Source organism: Syngnathus scovelli, unplaced genomic scaffold (genome assembly GCF_024217435.2).
Source record: "Syngnathus scovelli strain Florida unplaced genomic scaffold, RoL_Ssco_1.2 HiC_scaffold_25, whole genome shotgun sequence".
Taxonomy (NCBI): Eukaryota; Metazoa; Chordata; class Actinopteri; order Syngnathiformes; family Syngnathidae; genus Syngnathus; species Syngnathus scovelli.
In genome coordinates this window covers 1048765-1067760 of record NW_026061342.1, presented here as the reverse complement: position 1 = coordinate 1067760, position 18996 = coordinate 1048765, and the positions used below count along the sequence as shown (strand labels likewise).

The window sequence follows — 18996 nt, the reverse complement described above, 5'->3', positions numbered from 1 at the left end:
CACACGGAATTCCTCTTCATATGTCCATTTATTAGTTTCATAAACACAATGTACAATGCTTTTATACTTTTCGAGATGAGTAGTGTGCCCAGCGGTCGTGAACTCAATTATCACAGCGGCTGTCTCTAGGATAAACATGTACACCTGGGCATCAGATACACGTTTGAGTTTTGATATGACGTAATTGTGACATGACAACAGCGAGGGACGCATTTTTTCTAATCCCACTGCGTTAGGGTCGGGGTCCGGTAGTCAGCCAGAAAGTCTGCCTCGTTGAGCGCGTGCTGCGCAGGGGTAAACAGGTCACTCAGGTTCACGCTGAGGTCAACAGACACCGCCTGGGCGGTGTCGCCATTTTCATAACAGTCCAGGGAGGCCATTCGCGGCTGGAAGATGCGCTCCTCCAGGTCGCGTTCCAACATGTCCATAACGGCACTGAACTCTGGGCAGGCACGCATCCTGATGTTACGGCGGGGGTTGAGGCGCACGTACGCCTGAAACTGCTCCGTGGTCCGCACAGTGCCCGTCTCAGTATCCATATTATCCAGCATGGTCTCCAACGTAAAGAAGTAACTGTCGTACACTTTGAGATCCAACGGCCGCTGGAACACGCGGCCGTTGGAGTCCAGTTTGAGAAACAACTCGTTAAAGTCTCTGATGGTGAACCGGCGCAAGTAATCCTTGACCGAGATACCCGCTGGCACATCATAGCCCAGCGCCGTTAGCAGGGCATGAGCCGTGTGTGCCTTTTGCCCGTCGGCCAGCCACTCGGTGTGGACATCGTAGTCCCGTTCAGTCCAGTTAAAGAAGTCCGCAACGGTGACGTCGATGTCCGGTTCCCGCAGGGGCGACAGCAAGGGCGGTAGCGGCGTCAGATCGTCGATCGATGGCGAGTGGGCGACGTCTATGAGCCCGTCGATCGGCAGCGAGTAGTTGGGAGAATGGCCCGGGGTCATGGGCACCGTGGATATAGGAGGGGACATTGGCACAGGGGATAATGGCGAGGACTCGAGAGACATTGGTCTGGGAGAGCCGCGTGGCGTCAGGGGTGGGGGCACGGGGGATGCGGGCACACAGTCCTGATTTTGCCCCACACTGCCGTGGGCCAGTAGCACTCGCCAGTCTGCACCACAACGCTTATCGTAAGTGTACAGCACGTCGTTTATGTATTTCTTGTAGTGTTCGACATGCATGATGCAGGGCACCTGCACATCGTTCTGCGTGTATGGGGCGTAGTACCTATCAGAGAGCTTGAGCTTGGGTGTCACGCTTCTGTAATAGTCCAGCTGCTCGGGGCTCATGGGCTCGTACACAGACAAGAGCTGTTCCTCTTGAGTCGTGGGGGGCCTGATCACATCGTGGACTGCGTCCAAGGCATACTGCTTAACACAGGCACACACGGGCACATAGGGTGTGTATGTCTTCTGAACGTTATCCTCGTTAACACACTGCAGGGGCATATCCTCGATGCTGGTGTAAGCGATGACATTGTCAAAGCCGCCCGGCAAGATGTCCACTGGTAGATTCAGCGGTCTCACCAGGGCCCCGTACAACGGGCGCGCTGTCGTATTCTCGGGCTGCGGGCGGATCTCCTGGCACAGCTCTGGGTACGGGATGGCGCAACTCACTACCGTGTTGTAAGGTCCCACTACGGGTGTGTTGTCACGTAGTGTAGAAAAGATGGGAGATGTGTTGATCATGGGCTGGGGCACTGGTCGTTCCCAAGGGGGAGTCGCGCAGGGCTCCCCCCGGCGCACAGAGTGTTCGTTGAAGCTATGGATGTTGCACCGGCTCCGCTGCTCGTCGCAAGAGTCGTATAGGGCGCGCCGCTCGGCGCTCTTTTGCTCGTACAGCACATCACGGGCAATCTCCTGGAGGGGCCGGGATCCACCATCATAGTTGTAGACGAGCGGCAGCTTGTAAACACGCGCCCGCATCTTAATGGTCACGGGGCTCTCGGAGGACATCAACCGTTCTATCTCATCCATGCTGGGCCAAAGCCACGCATCACCCAGGTGTTTAACGTACAAGTCGTTGAGCTTGTCGGCAGAACGATACTCCATGTTACAGTCCCGCAAGGAAATATGTGCGGCTGCGCGCATTCTCTTCAGGTCCTCCAGAGTCTCGGTGCCGTACAGGGGTTCCTCAAATGACCTCTGTGAGACGCGTAGCTCCTCGGCTACCTGTTCGAGCAGCTCGTCACGCAGTTGTGTGACGCTATGGCGCTGCCCCGTCCTGGGATCATTGACCGGCACACCGCCTTCCAAACAACGGTTCAGCAACTCGCGCTCCGACATGATGGCGACCATATCGGTCCACTCCCGGAGGCTGCGTAGAGGAACAGGCGTGTGCGTGGGTTCGAACCGCACACGCTTCGCCAGAGGTGAAGCTTCGTTATCAAGGGGTCGCTTGGTAGACACCGGACTAGTAACGATGGAACATGACGGACCGGTGCCTATGGAGTAGGGACTGCTAGACGGGCTGTTATCGTAGTCCACCAATGGCCTAACGGGCCTCGTTGGACTTTCAGTCAGGGGCCGCTGCACCGGAGAGCCCGCAACGGGGCTGTTAGACCGGGGCCGTGTACTGTAGCTGTAGTGCGCCAGCGGACTGTCAGATGTCATCAGAGTCTCGGTCAGGGGCCTCGTCGGGCTTTGCCTGGCTCGCACCAGAGGGCTGTCTGGGCCGTCGGGTATCATCAGAGTCCTGGTCGGGGATCTCGACGGGCTTTGCCTGGCTCGCACCATAGGACTGTCTGGGCTGACGGGCGTCATTGGACCTTCGGTCAGTGGCCGTCGCACCGGGGAGCTGTCGTCCGTGTTGGGGCTTGCCATTAGAGGGCTGTCTTCATCCAGTGGCCCTCTCGAGCTGCCGTCCATGCTGGGGCTCGCCACCGGAGGGCTGTCGTCATTTAGTGGTCTTCTCGGACTTTCACACAGGGGCTGTTGCACCGGGGCGCTGTTGTCCGTGTTGGATCGTCTTTGGATCTCCATCTCAGCGCTCTCCTCAATCGCCAAGAGACTTTCCTCCAAGGGCCGCTGAGGCGACGGGCTACGCTGTGTGGGACTATGTACAGCCCTCACCAACAGCTGACACAATCTGTTCTTGTTACGCTTCATGCCCGTGGTAGGCGACATGGGGGATATTTCCAATTCATCACACTTGTTGCGAATGTCCTCTATGGGGATCTTCATGCACTTTGTAACGGTTTCGGGTACCGTGATGGTGGGAGAACTGCCCGTTAGCTTCTTGCACAGCTCTGCGTGGGTGTACGGGCGCCCGGTATCTTCATTTCTCACATCGATGTTACGTTCTTTGCACATGGCGACCACTTGTCTCATAGACACTCACGCATACTTGGAATACTTTGGACGCTGCTGCTGCTGCTGCTGCTGCTGCTGCTGCTGCTGCTGCTGCTGCTGCTGCTGCTGCTGCTGCTGCTGCTGCTGCTGCTGCTGCTGCTGCTGCTGCTGGCCACCACGGGCCGATGCGAGGCTGATGTAACGGTACTGGTCTGCGGTGAGCCCGACCCAACCGGTTTGACACCGGACTGTACAAATGCACAATCACACTGATGAACAACCAGACGTACTCAGCCCAGCTGGCTATCCGTATCATAGACAGGAACATTAAGTACATGCTCACTAACGAGTAACGTCTATGTGCACCTCAACAGTACCCAGCTTGTATGTTGCCACGAACTTGATTAGGTCACCTACGTACATTCGCACACCCTCTTTGCTGTCTGCAAATGCTGCCATCTTGGCCAATTTTAGGATGCGATCGGAGGATACCTCAGCGTGGTACTCGGGGCGCTTGTGGCCGTACCAAAGCGTCTTTGTCTTGAAGCCCTCAATACACATGGACATGCTAACCTGCTTCTCCAGCACAGCGTCAATAGTCATAGTGCCCGGCTTGAAACCCCGGCACATGGCGGAAAAGTCGGCAGTGGGTAGAATGAAGCAGCCGTGGTACCGAACGTCACGAGGGCGCTCAAACTCCGGGGCATACGTCTCCACGGCCGTGATAAAGGTGACACTGCTACCACCCTGCGCGCCCACCTGCACCTCAAATTGCATGGGCTCCGCTCCATGAAGCTTGAAACAAATGCGTGAACCCTTACGCACTGTCTTAAAGTCACGTGCTGTGTGCTGCCCCAGGCCCACGTAGAACGCGTCAGTGGGCGCGTCGTACTTGTACGTATCGAAGCCCTCGGCGTGTAGATTGGCCGAGATGTCAAAGTCAGTCAAAGTCAGCTTTATTGTCAATTTCTCCACATGCCAAAGACACACAAAGAAACCGAAATTTCGTTCCCCCCTATCCCACGGTGACAAGACATGGCTCACAACAGACAAACAAGTAAACAAGTATAACAAAAGTGTGCTGAATAAATAATGAATAAATAACACAACAATAAATAAATAAATAAATAAGAGGAGCAGAAAAAAAGGAGCAAGTGCGCGTACAGCAGACATTCCCGAAAATAGCGCAACAGTGCCGCACGCTACGCAGAAGGGGGTAGTGAGTGGGGGGGGAGTGGACTTCAGCGGAAAAGTGCTGTTCTGGGCGTCGAAGCGAGCAAAGAAGCGGTTCAGATCGTTCAGCAGACGGACGTCGCCCTCACAGCTCCTCGGCGCGGGCTTGTATTCCGTGATGGTCTGAATGCCCCGCCAAAGGCTACGTGTGTCCTTGCTGTCCTTGAAGTGGGTGGAGACCTTGCACGAGAATGCCTTCTTCGCTTCTTTGATGCCTCGGGACAGGTCGGCCCTCGCTGTCCTCAAGCCAGCCTCATCCCCCGCTCTGAAAGCCTTGTCCCTGGCCCTCAACAGTCTGAGGACAGCCCCCGTCAGCCACGGCTTCCAGTTCGCACGAGTGACGACGGATTTCGAGCAAGTCACATCATCGATGCAATTCGTGATGTAAGAGGTAACAGAGTCAGTATACTCCTTTATGTCCGTCCAATCGTTGTAGGTGGCTGCCTGCTTAAACAAGTCCCAGTCAGTGGTGTCGAAGCAGTCACGAAGTGCATCGGAGGCACCCTCTGGCCACACTCGAACCTGCCTCCGAATCGGCCTGGATGCCTTTACCAATTGTCTGTATGCGGGCAAAAGCAAAACGGTGAGATATTCAGAAAGCCCCAGATGGGGAAGGGGGGTGGCTTTGAAAGCTCCCTTTTGCGCCGAGTAGACTAGGTCCAGGAAGCTGTCTCCACGTGTCGGAAAGGGAACATGCTGGTGAAGCCTCGGGAAAACAGACTTCAGGTTGGCATGATTGAAGTCTCCAGCGAAGATGGTGAAACCGTCAGGGTGCGCTGTTTGCTGTTCACTGACAGCCTGGTACAGTTCACCAAGCACCGCGATCCTGTCTCCTTCGATGTTGGAAGGCGGGATGTATACCGCGACTAGCAGAATCGCGGTAAATTCCCTCGGCAGATAAAAAGGACGGCACTTAATGATCACAAACTCCACAAGCGGCGAGCAGTGCTTACATACCACCACAGAGTCCCGGCACCATTCTTCTCGGATGTAGACGCATATTCCGCCTCCACGCGACTTTCCCCCTCGTACAATGGCACGGTCCGCCCGATAGCACGCTAGCCGCTCCAGATGCACTGCAGAGTCCGGAATGTTGTCACTCAACCAGGTCTCGGTGAACACGAGCACACAGCAGTTCCGCACCGTCCGGTTCGTAGACCTCAGCAGGCGAACGTAATCCATTTTGTTGTCCAGCGATCGAACATTCGCCAGAAGAATGGAGGGCACCGCCGGTCGCGCTGGGTTGGCCGCCAGCCTGGCCCGGACGTCGTTCATGACGTGCACAAACCGCATACCCGTTTCCGAGATACGAAAGTACACTGTGGAGGCGTTGGCGTACAACAGTTCGATCAGGGATTTGATTCTGTTGGGGTGAGTGCTCTCTGCATAAAACAGCATTTTTTAAAGGCATGGAGTTGTGCGTTATACCCAAGGCAAGGCACATGTGTGCCAAGTGCCGCAACGTACTCCAGCGGCCCATACAACTGGGGTGCGGACATCGCGTGTGTGAAGAGTGCATGGACGAGGCCATGTGTCCTACGTGCGGTTGTGCAGTGGAGGAGCAGTTTCCCAACATAGCTATGGGCATGGAGGTCACAGCCATGCCGGCTAAATGCAAGCACAGCGGGTGTGACTGGGTCGGCACAGTGGACGACTACCACCGGGACCATGAGAACCGGTGCAATCACAAACTCATATCGTGCTCGCACTGCAACGCCGCCGCGGTCAAGAGAGCGCACTGGTGCGTTAACCGGGAGTCTATGGTGGAGGCTCAGAGGCTGACAGGCCTGTTGTTGCCCTTCCTGTCCGAAGAAGTGCAGAAGCTAAAGGGCCTGCTCGAAGACCAGATGGCCGTTAACAGATCCCTGGCCACACACCTGTGCGAACTTCAGGCCACTGTGTACTCAGGCACCATGGTGTGGATCGTGGAAGACCTTGACACGCGCAGGAGGCTGGGGCCTGAGCACATAACGTTGCACCCGTTCTACTCCAGTCGCATGGGCTACAAGATGTGCCTGCGCTTGTACCCGAACGGCGAAGGGCTTGGCAACGGCACGCACATATCCCTCTTGCTCGTCATGCTCCAGGGGCCCTATGACACGCTGCTGATATGGCCATGCCGATTGAGGGTCTGGTTTGAAGTACTGGGCAACGGAGGGGTGCTTCTCGGAGCGACCTCATTTACACCCAGCCCCAATTACCAGGCGGTCCAGAGGCCCACGGGCCACTCCAACACACCCATCGGATGCGCACGTATGTGCCCCCTTAATTCCCGGTACCTCGTCGGAGGCCGCCTGTACATCAGGGTGACCACCGAATAACGTTTGATTCCTAATAAAAGGCACCTGTTTGGTTGGTTATGTGTCATAAAACAATGTCTTTGAGTGTGTTTCTGGCTCCCGATAGACAGCAGTTTGGTGACTCCGGGGGCAGTACCCATGTACTCCTCACCGGTGGGGCATACATAATAGATGACCACAAGGTGTCGGAGCTGTGGCACTTTCTAGAGCGCACTAGCGAACCCATACACTGGGCAGAATGCAGGCCCCACGATACAATGCTCACTATAGATGTGGACCTCAGAGCGTCCGAAACAGAAGAACACCTATACACGCTAGACTCCCATGTTATGCCTGTGCATAGAGAGGTTGTGCACTTGCTCGGGCAATGCGTGATGGGGGGCATCAGGTCCGAGGACTGCTCGTTTGTGCTGCTGGAGAAACTGGACCACGCCGGGGAGGTGGCCCGACCGATCCGGTGTGACTCACAGGGCAACGTGAAGCAGGGGTTCCACATGCAGTACACAAAGATATTTGCCGACACACACGCTCTAACCGAATACATAATAAAGCCCCTGGCTACAAAGTTTCCTGACGTAGACACCCTCAGCTGTAGCAATGCTTGGTTGCTGTACGGTGCGTGCAAGCCCAACGGCACGGCGTACACCGTTACGGGCCAGTATGAGGCCAACGGGTGACCCGTCGAGGGAGGGCCATGGGATGGCTACCGCTTCCCGAGCTCGGGCAACCTGGCCGTCGGCCCTGACGAGGCGCCCGTTACGCTGTTGGGCAAGATGCTGTCGGTCGTGCCGTACGGTCGCTTCAGGTACAAGCGTAGGCTCGTGTGCACCGTGTCCCAAGCCCCGCAGCAGCAACAGCGGCTCTTGCAGCAGCCCATGGAAATAGAGACGCCCGCCCCTCAGGACAGAACGAGGTTTACGGACATCGAGCGTTTGGTGAATATGCTGCCCGAGCGCGCGGCTGAAGACCGTAACGTGTGGCTCAAGGTAGGCTTCTGCCTCCACCAGCTCACTGAGGGCAGCCAGGACGGCCTGCGGCTGTGGATGTCCTTCAGCGCTAGATGTGCTCGAAAGTTTGATGCGGGTACGTGCCATGACATGTGGGAGCGTCAGATGAGGCCCAATATGTACACAATAGGCACACTGCGGTACCTGGCCAAGCAGTACAGTTCCCAGGAGTACGACGAGTGGACGCACCAGAGATGGATGGCCATCGACAGGCTCAAGCTGACACACGTGGGGCTGGCAAATATCATGTACAGTGCTCTGGCCACACACTATGTGTGTGCCAACATCAAAACCGAAGTGTGGTACAAGTTCCAGGGCTCTGTGTGGAACGAAAAGGGTATGAACGTGGTGCGTAGCCTAATATCGTCTGAGCCAGGCCCCATACACACGGTGCTTAACAAGTACCTGTCCATGGTGGCGGCCGAGTTGGTGCCGCAGCCCGACGAGGGGTACCTCAAAGCGCTTCACCGCACCACTGCACAGCTGGGTTCGTCACCGTTCAAGTCGAGCGTGATGCGCGAGTGCGCTGAACTGTTTTATGTCGAAGCGCCTCGACACAAATCCCAACATCATAGCCTTCTGTAACGGCGTGTTTGACTTCAAGAACAGGGTATTCAGGCAGGGTGAACCCGATGACATGCTGTTGCACACCCTGCCCATGCCTTACACTCAAGTGGGATACGGTCGGTACGTGGACGAGATCCTGGCCGCGGCCACCCTGGACCCCACCATCAACACGTACAACGTGTGCGAGCTACTGGATGCTATAGTCGATGTGGCCAATACCATGACAGTTAATGTTAGGTTCAAAATCAGCAAAAGGATCAGCAGACAAAACCAGTGAGGCAGAATATTGAGTCTTTTCTCGCGTGCATTCAGACTTACAGCAATCCGACTACACTAAAAATCTGTTTTACACTCCTCGCTCTTTTTATTTGGAATGCCCTACCCACAGTGTGAGACGATTAGCCCTTAAGGGGGGGGAAAGAGATTGTGGCTTCGTCTCGTAAGAAACAAAAAGTAACGCACAAATTGTTGCGTGCAGATATGGCTATATCAGCAAAACAGTTTAAGCGATATTCCGAGAGATAAAAAGAGAAAATAACGTTCTTTAAGGAAGATCAGAAGGTTCATGACGCATTGTTTGACGTGTTGTTTTCACGATCTGTTCTGGTGGACGCTGAGCTGTCAGCAGCATCTTGTTTGACACAACCGTCATCTCGCCCCTAACCCAGCCGTAATCCTTCTGTTCTGTTGTACAAGATAAGAATAAGCAAGGCAAAGCAGCAAGCATACTGAACAGTAATATTGTGAATAAGTACTCATTAGAGAACGCATGATAACATATATATATACAATTTTTCTAACAATTCCCCCCTGTTTATCATAAGTTCTCGGGGACTAACTTATCACCCATATGGCCACTTCAAAAGATTTTCAGCCAAGAGATCACATTTCGCAAGAACTAACTTACATTTGGGAGGAAATTGAGTCTTAATCGTCAAAGCCAGAGTCGCGAAACAAATCGGACAGGTTTACCACAATGGATTCGCTGACAGAGTCGTCACTAGAGAAAGAACTCCCGTCGATCGAAAGGTCATCCCTTTGGAGTAACGGAAAAGTCTCAGCTGGTGGAGAGATAGCAGTTGTAATTAGCTTAATAATTAAGGATCGGAGACAAGGAATGCAGCAACATCCACACAGGGTCAAAATGGCAGAGAAAACGGCAATGGAGACCAGGACCGAGGAAACCAGGGTGCGGTACTTTCCGAACACATTCAACCAGTCGGTCCAAACCTCTGTGTTCACCCCACTGTGTTCCTTCATCCTCCCATTCAAGGTCCTCAGACCCTCAAAGGCCCGGGACAGGCTTCCGTCGGCTGCAGTATTATTTGGAATAAATGTGCAACATTGCTCACCAAACATGGCGCAGACACCGCCCTCTTTTGAGAGTAGCATGTCAAGGGCCGTTCGATTCTGGAAAGCCATGAGGGAAGTAGCGGCCAGTTGGGAGTGGACCGCCTTGAAACTCGCCTCGGTCCAGTTTCCAAGCCTCTGCACGTTGTAGTGGATGTAGTTAATCCTGTCAACATTTTTGTTAAGAGTACACCACCAACACAGGGCGGATTCAAAACCAGCTGCTATCTGATTCACCAGCTTATACTCATCCGGTACTCCTCTAGGAACACCAATGGCGTCTATGTAAATTGGATTAACTGCGCCCTGCCATTCGGCGTTTCGCTTCGTTCTCGGCCAGTATTCGGGCACTACGGACTTAGCAAAAGATGTTAGATCATAAGACATTGGTATCAAATGAACAGGAAACAATAGGCCTACCAAAGCGCAAATTCCAGAGCTGTTTAAAGGCAACCTATCATAAAATTTTTTACTATTACACCAAAACCAAATATCACTACGAGCAATGGGCAAAAAGGGGCAGTGACATTGGTCATGGACCCACACCATGGAGTAGGTAGGGCGCCGAGCTTCTCACCGGTACCAGGTAATCTAATGCATGTAAAATTACCCTTATCTACATCGGACGAAAAAAGGGGTTTATATTTTGTCATAGAGGCAACAGGGTAAACCTTATCCCATTTAAAACAATCATGAGTGGGTGAAATGGATGAGTTTAACATTAAAACAACAGCACACTTAGGAACTATATTTGCAAGTATTTTCAAAAGAGGTCTTGGACCCATACATGCAATGCAACTGGTGTTAGCCATTTTTGCGGCTTGCTCAGCCATAAGAAGCCAGTTGTTGGTTTGACCGCTTATTCCTGTGGAAGCTACAAAATAGCCTTTTCATAGGTAAAATAATAGAAGAAGATGTATTAGGAGCCACAGTCAACATTAATGAGTTATTGTAAGTCCAAGACAAAAGCCATGGTGCGCAAGTTGGAACGCGGACGGTTTCTGGTGTACAAACAACATGATCAAAAGGGGATTTTGTGTTGCCCTTATGTCTAGCAATTTTTCCCCATGAGCCATATTGATTAGAATCAGCGTTGGTAGTTGCCCGAGAGAAGAATGTTCGAGGCTCATGGTACTCCATCCCTCCAAATAAAATAACCCCCGAAAAAAAATACAATGGTAACACAAACCAGCAAAAGCAACCAAAAACACATGGCAGACTTTGCACAGGCCACAGCCGGATTAAAGTACTCACCAAATGGCTCTCTAATGCTCATGTTTTTGGATCTCCTCAGAGTCAACACCCTGAGCTTCGGGTTGGTGTCTTGGAAATTGGCTTCTGCTAGCTTTCGTGTCAACCCTGGATCTTGGCACCAGGATCAGGCACTATTACCAGACTTTGCTCACCTTCCGTACTTAGGTTGGGTCTGCGGAGATCACCTTTTTACAATAAGATAAATGCAGAAAACAAATAAATGCAGAAAAAAAACAATATTTTTTCCCTTCACATTTATGTAATTGGATATAAACAATATGTATTGTCTGAAGCGGATACAATGGAGTCGGGAACTTTCCTCTCTGAGGTCTTAAATTGCCTCGTGAAAAAGCTGCAAAACCGTATGTCGTATAAATAGCTTCAACTTGTTTCACCATACCCCCCGTCGAGACATGGGTGACCCCATGACTCGAAATAGCAGCCCATTTGAACAAGTTACGAGGCAAGACAGGTTTGCCCAAAGGTCACACAAAAAGACCATCAGTGTTTTTAGTTGCACCCCGTTTTTTCCAAGAGAGTCGTTCCTGGGAGGGGCTCTGAGACTGCATGTCAAGCAACACATCAGGGGAGATGTGTGACATCGAATCATGATCAGTGAGAGACGAGAGGACATGGAGCAGGCCTTCTGCAGCGGCCTTAGCGGATTTGTCAGCAAAAGCATTACCAAGAGAAACAGGATCAGATCTTGCAGTGTGAGCAGCACATTTGCAAACCGCCACCTTTAAAGGTAGCTGGACAGCGTCCAAAAGTTGAGTTAGTAATGTGGAATGGGTGACGGGCTTCCCTGTAGAAGTTATCATGCCACGGTTGCTCCACTGCTGAGCAAAAACGTGCACTGTAGCAAAAGCATACTGACTATCAGTCCAGATAGTGACGGACTTGTTTGCAAACAATTTGCAGGCCCCAGTCAAAGCAATGAGCTCAGCGGCCTGTGCTGACATATAGGATGGCAGTTTAGCAGCCTCCAAGACTTCGTCGGCAGTAACAATGGCATACCCAGTAAGGGTCACACCAGATTCATTTTCTTAGAAGACCCATCAACAAAACCCACATGACCATCTGGCAGAGGCGTATCTTCCAAATCAGGCCGAGCCTTTGCAATCTGTTGGGCAGCATCGACACAATCATGGAATCCGCCGTCGTCAGGAAGGGGAATGAGAGTGGCAGGATTGAGAGCAGCTGAGACAGCAACGTAGCCATGCAAGAAAGATGACATGCAGGCGACAGAAAAGTCACTCACTCACTCACTCACTCACTCACTCACTCACTCACTCACTCACTCACTCACTCACTCACTCACTCACTCACTCACTCACTCACTCACTCAATCTGACAATCAATTAATCAATCAATCAATCACACAGGTGTTAACTAATTTGTAATTATATTGCAAGCAATTCCTAATCCTACTTTACCTTTGTATAAGGCACAGGTGTCAAATTGTGCTTCATATTCATGTCATTACTCGAATTGCAAATTATCTTCCCTCTTAATAATGTTGTAAGTTTAAATATTAGACCAGTTTGTATTTGTCTGATTTGAAAGCGAGTTACTCGTCAGCTTGTTTTGCAACTCCCACAATATGAGGCGCTCACACATCTACTCGGGTATGACAGTCATACCGGCCCTCCAAAAGAAGCCATGACTACACCGCGGCCCTTGAACAAATGAGTTTGACACCCCTGGCACAAGGGATAGCCTTCTCATTGATCAATCGCGTATCTTAAATCATGCTTTTCCTCCTTTGAAGCGACTATGTACTTCAAACCCAAACGGCACCATTTTATAGGGAAAAATTTGTCGAATTTATTCGTTGTCGACGTAATACTGGTCGCAAATTTTCATGTACTTCAAACCCAAACGGCACCATTTTATAGGGAAAAATTTGTCGAATTTATTCGTTGTCGACATAATACTGGTCGCAAATTTGCATATAGAGCATTTTTCAGTTGTTGATCATAGACATCAGTTGAACACTCTTTCTGGTCTGTGTCTAAAGTCTTCAAACAACTTATCTTGTTTTTGTTTAGTTCGGCCAATGTCTGTGTAATTTGCTCTACATTGGAATTTTATTTTTATCCTGCCCAATAGTTGGTCAATTTGTATTTGTAATGGCACCCTGTTATATTCCAATGGACGGCCCTGGAGATCAAAAGGACTCCAGGCGCCTTTAACGCTTGCCCAATGTTTGGTTAAGGATACCATGAAAACCTGTTGTACTTCATCACCTCTCAAATTATAGGAAGCAATGAGTTGTTTAATTTGGAGTACAAAGACGGAAAGGATGGTTCGCTTTGCCGTGCCACAACATCTGTCTTTGTAATTTGATCATTTTTCTCATCTTCATTCATCACATTCTTAGCTGCGATTCTTAAGCGAGCTCGCGCTGACACTGTGTCATCATCTTCCTGTCTGTGCAACAGCAAGTTCTTTTTTATCTTTTCTTCGTCTTCCTTATCTTTCAATTTTCCTCTCATCTGGGAAAATGAGAATGTAATTTTGCTTTTTAATTTTTTATTTTAAGTCTTGCAAAATTGCTATATCCTTACTGCACCGAGATACGTAAACTGTTAAACATATCTTTAAACAAAAACAATCTACGCTCCTGCAGAGACTCTTCAAAATGGGACCCAAATGTCAGATTACAAATCAAACCTCCTCCTTCACTCTCACATTTTTTGATAGAACAGTCTACTTAGCTAGACACTGTCATATCGTACTAAATAATGGCCTGCAAATTAAATATAATGTTGTTGCTGTGGTCCCTCAAAACATGTGACTAGAATTTGGACAATTACTAACCCCCATCAATTGATAAATTATCTCTGTTAGGGTTTTCCAGGTTATCTTTATCGTAGGATTATGTTGGAATGTAGACTGTAATGATTAAATCAATCTTGTCTTGCCCTCACAATGCAATGATTAAATCAATCACGTCTTGCCCTCACAATGCAGAGTAAGATGAAGTGGTTGCTTCCTCTGCTTGATTGACCAGCTGCAGGGGAAGCAATCAAAGTTGTTCTGTTTCCCACAACAGTGTAAAACACCCCCTGCTCTGATCTTATCAGAGGCCGGGGGTTCACCAAACCTGTCCACTCCCACCCCCACTCTGTTCCTCCTAATAAATATGCCCTTGCAGGGAGGAGACTTTTAGACTTCATTCGATAATCGCTGTTCAGACAGGGACGAATGGACTCTCCACCTGCAGGTGTCTAAAAGAACTTGCTTGTCTCCTGTTTGGTTCTTGCAAAATAAGTTGGAGTGAGCAAATCTCTAACATTTTGGTGCCGAAACCCGGGACCCTCATACCCATCATCTGGCTGACGGAGGACGACGCGCTGTACACCGTCGACGGGCCAGCGTCCATTAGCCGGACCTGGTAAAGAAAGACCTGGGAAGGAAATTCTTCGCTGGGCCAGCATCTTAGGTCTGCCTTCGTCTGACAGAGGTGGATTGACGGGACCCGGCAGTGCAACGAACCAGGGGACAAGTAAGTTAAAGGCCTAAAGTTGTGTTGTGTTGTTAAACGCGTAACACGTAGAGGTGCACGGGAGCCGGCTTGGGTTCAAGTCCCAGTGGAAGAAACAGGCTAAGAAAGGCAGAGCTTCTTTTTCGTTCATCGAAGAAGTGTGTAGACTCTTCTTTGTCTGTTTTTCCGAGCTGAGGGATCTGGCTTGGGTTAAAGTCCCAGTGGAAGGAACGTGCTAAGAAACACGGAGCTTCTTTTTTGTTAATCAAAGAAGGGCGTAGATTTTTCTTTGTATGTTTTTCCAAGCCAAAGAATAGCTTGGGTTCAAGTCCCAGTGGAAGAAACGGGCTAAGAAAAACAGAGCTTCTTTTTCTTAATTGAAGAAGGGCGTAGATTTTTTCTTTTGTCCGTTTTTCCAAAGCTGTTTGGGAGGGTTTTACACCCATCCCTGGATAGGCCTAAAAAAGCGCTGGAGTTAGTGTGATTGAGTGTGTGACTGGTAGGATAAATTGAAAAAAAAAAGCAGTTCTAGCATTGATCCACGGCAATAATACAGGCTAGTAATTTGTTGAAAGGTCAATTTAAACCTGCATTGAGGATCCTCAAAGCAATAGTTAAATAAATAAATAAGTAATAATAGTAATAATAATAATAATAATATTTTTGAGACAAAGAGATTGTATAACCTAAAACTACTAGAATTAATATGGGAAATAAAAACGGTAAATCTCTTGCTCTGCTCTTCTTTAAAACGAGAAGTTCATGGCAAGTAGATTTCTTAATTGTATGCAATATATGCCGAAGTGGAAGAGAACGTATGGAGTAGAAAGGAAGTTGAGAGTTCAAGTGGTAAAGAAATGCAACTTGCTTCTAGAAGATAAATAAATAAAATTAGAATGTGCTGTCCTCGTGTGCATGGGAGGGACCAGCTCATGATCGACCACAGGAAATGGCCAGCCTGTGACGAATCATTGGTGCTGGGAACTACCTTTTGCGTGCGAGAGCTGTGCATGTGTGTGCGTATATGTTAAAATGATGAACATTGGCTAAAGTTTTAGTATAAAAATGTTTGCTAGACTGTGGTCTATCCAATTTGCACCGCAGAACAGAAATGATTTTGAAAGATAAAAATGAGAGGAAAAAGAGAGAAATCTGTTTGCAAGCAGAAACTAATCCATATTAGTGCATGTTAAGTGTCGAGCCCACATGAGAAATTCGAAGAAAAAAAAAAAAAAAAATGACAGAACATGCTTTCAGGAATTCGAAGAAGCTAAATTGTGAATTTAAGATTTTGCAATGCTACATTTAATAGGAATAATTGATTGGTTGTGTTATAAGATTATGCAAAATTCTAATTGCAAGCTAAATCTGAGCGATTGAGTTCTTCAAATTTAAAAACAAAGAAAAATTCAGATTAATTTGCCAATTGTTTGTTTTAGTTGAGTTTTTTTTTTTTTTTGAAGTGGTGGATTGTTCTACCAGGAAACCTGAGTTGAAAGTGATATATGAGTGTTGTGTGGTGAGCTTGGATGAATTGGGACCGATGTGATAGGAAGACTCCTTTTTGGAGACTGTGTGAGATACATATGATGAGCATTGATGAATGATTGCCTGAATGAAAGGTTGAATGGTTGAAGTCGTTGGCGACTACTATGGAAAATTAGAGCGACTTTGATGAAAGAGTGATTTTGAGCAGGTTGAATGTTAGAAAGAAACACGTAGCTTTTGGATTGATAATTAACTAGAAAAAAAAATGGAGAACCAGTAACACATGTAGAAGATGTGTGAACTGAGAAATTAAGAAGCGTTTTGGAAAGAAAGTCAAACTAAATGATGATGAAATCATATGTAGTACTACAAAACTTTACTACATATGGATTCTCTAAATCATACAATTGAGTAAAATAAAACATACGTTTTGATTTGTATTCAAATTTCTAAGATTCTTGTGATAAACAATGAGAAAACGATTGAAAAGTAACTAAAGAAACTACAACAAAGTGAAAATGTCTAATCATTTGCTAGCTGAGTCGCTCCCCATTCGGGGAGGCCATCCATTTACTTGCTAAGCTAGTTGTCAAAACAGGGGCATGATTAGAGAATGGCATCTATAAATGACCTACCCTACCAAAGAACCTATGCAAATGGGCTGCAATATTGAGCCATGGTGCGCGTCACATGGCTCAAGAGGAGGGATAGTGGGGCAGGTCAGTCAGCTTTATACAACATATGGATTTGATTCATATTCAAAATATTTTCAAAACAAAACAAACATTTTTTTTTTGTAGAGCTTGCTTCAAAAAAAACAAAAAACAAACAAAAAAAAAAAACTCCTATTTGCCAGTTAAATGGGCACTACAATTGACTACGAGAGTTGCAAGCAACAGATGAAGAGCAGTCCTGGGCAGATTATCTAATCAGGACGCTCAAACTGAAAGATGTGTCCAATGCAAATTTACTGCCGCCTGATCTCTCCCCCTCACAGGTGGACAACCCTCAGGTTCACTGTGAGAGCTCACACACAGGAGGCGTGCTATGTGTGTTCGAAACTCCCCCCTTCCTCCACGCAAGTTTGCTTGGAGGCCAGAGCAATGAATGTCACTGAAGCGAAACACGGTGCCTATGATGAACACTTCTGGGCAAATCTCAATGTGACTGTTAAAGGACGAACAATACCACAAGTGGCCTACACAGACCAGCTGGAGTGAATTACACATGTTACATCCAAGGTAACAAGACCCACGTCTGCATTAACGACGACTGCTCTCCAGGAGGAAACTGGATGGGAGCTCTGGACATCACCGATGAGTGTCAAGATAAGAGAGCCATTTCAGGTGGTTTATCCGATGCTGCCCGCCAACTGGACAGGAGTGTGTGCACCAGTGTGGGTGACAGACCACACCTACAGGATATGACATCATCAGCTGACAGGAGCACACAACTCTTCTGGACTCGACGCAGAGCAGTTGCAACCTTTGACCCTCATGACCCTGTCTGGGGTGCGAACGTTCCAGATGACCATAAAGTATGGTCCGTCGGAGACAAAGTTGTCCTTGCGCTCTTCCCTCAGATATACTGTTTCTGTGTTTTTCTTTTTGTTTTTATTGATAGCATTCTGGTCGCCTGTGGCACAGGGGCCGTGTAAGAATTTTCCTGCTAATAACATCTGACCAGCAGGTTTTTCGCTTACACAATAAGTTTGATCTGGGGTGTTGAGGTAATGCCTCATCTTCACTGGAAAGTGTTGCTATCATTGTTTGTTGTTTTTATTTTTACCATTCTACTTTCTTCATTATACGTATATATGTTTTTTTTTCTTGCTTATCGTTGTTGTTTGGGGTGGCATAATCATATGATAAATCAGGAGGGAGATGTTAGGGTTTTCAGGTTAGTTTGATCCTATGATTATGTTGGAATGTAGACTGTAATGATTAAATCAATCATGTCTTGCCCTCACAATGTAATGATTAAATCAATCACGTCTGGCCCTCACAATGCAGAGTAAGATGAAGTGGTTGCTTCCTCTGCTTGATTGACCAGCTGCAGGGGAAGCAATCAAAGTTGTTCTGTTTCCCACAATAGTGTAAAACACCCCCTGCTCTGATCTTATCAGAGGCCGGGGGTTCACCAAACCTGTCCACTCCCACCCCCACTCTGTTCCTCCTAATAAATATGCCCTTGCAGGGAGGAGACTTTTAGACTTCATTCGATAATCGCTGTTCAGACAGCGACGAATGGACTCTCCACCTGCAGGTGTCTAAAAGAACTTGCTTGTCTCCTGTTTGGTTCTTGCAAAATAAGTTGGAGTGAGCAAATCTCTAACAATCTCCTCACTAAAGAATTTGGACAATTACTAACCCCCATCAATTGATAAATTATCTCCTCACTAAAGTCCTAGCCTGTTAACCTATCTGCATCAAGAAGACATTTGCAATGTAGGGGATTAGAGAATAATAATAACACCATTGATTTCTAATCATTAATCTAATTTTATCCAGTTCTACAATGTATGTTTTCTCTTACTCTCACATTTTTATAAGGGTTGGGCACTCTCCTCGTCGGATGAGTTTCTGCCCACAACCGTCATATTATTCTATAATTTCTAATTTTTACATTTAACAATGCAAATCTGATAAACCATTGTCTAGCACACCGTTTTCGTGCACCGATTTAGCGCAATTCCAACCTTTATAACGAACTGATACACAAAGACAAACATACACAGAAACAAACACACGGGCCCACAACATAGACATGACAATCTTCCCAGCTGATAACAAGGGTGGGGGGAGCAACTGAAGTGCGGAGAGCCTCGCCACCGCCACGTCGCATAATGCAACCACCTCTGTCCAAAATATGCATTTGTCAAGATATTTTATATTTTCGGTGTCGACCCCTTGCATTTTAATTCATGTCGGGGTAGCGGCTTTTGTTTGCTCGTTGATTTTCCCATGGTTTATTTCTCTAAATTTCGGAGTTGGCAATTCGAATGG

The 18996-nt window shown here is 48.4% G+C and overlaps 1 long non-coding RNA gene across 1 annotated transcript; it reads left to right on the top strand.

The window, feature by feature from the left end:
* Positions 1 to 17195: 17195 nt before the first annotated feature.
* LOC125993033 (uncharacterized) lies at positions 17196 to 18269 on the top strand. The gene is made up of 2 exons (XR_011086316.1): positions 17196 to 17232; positions 17338 to 18269. It is a non-coding gene; the product is annotated as an uncharacterized lncRNA (long non-coding RNA).
* The last annotated feature ends 727 nt before the right edge of the window (positions 18270 to 18996 follow it).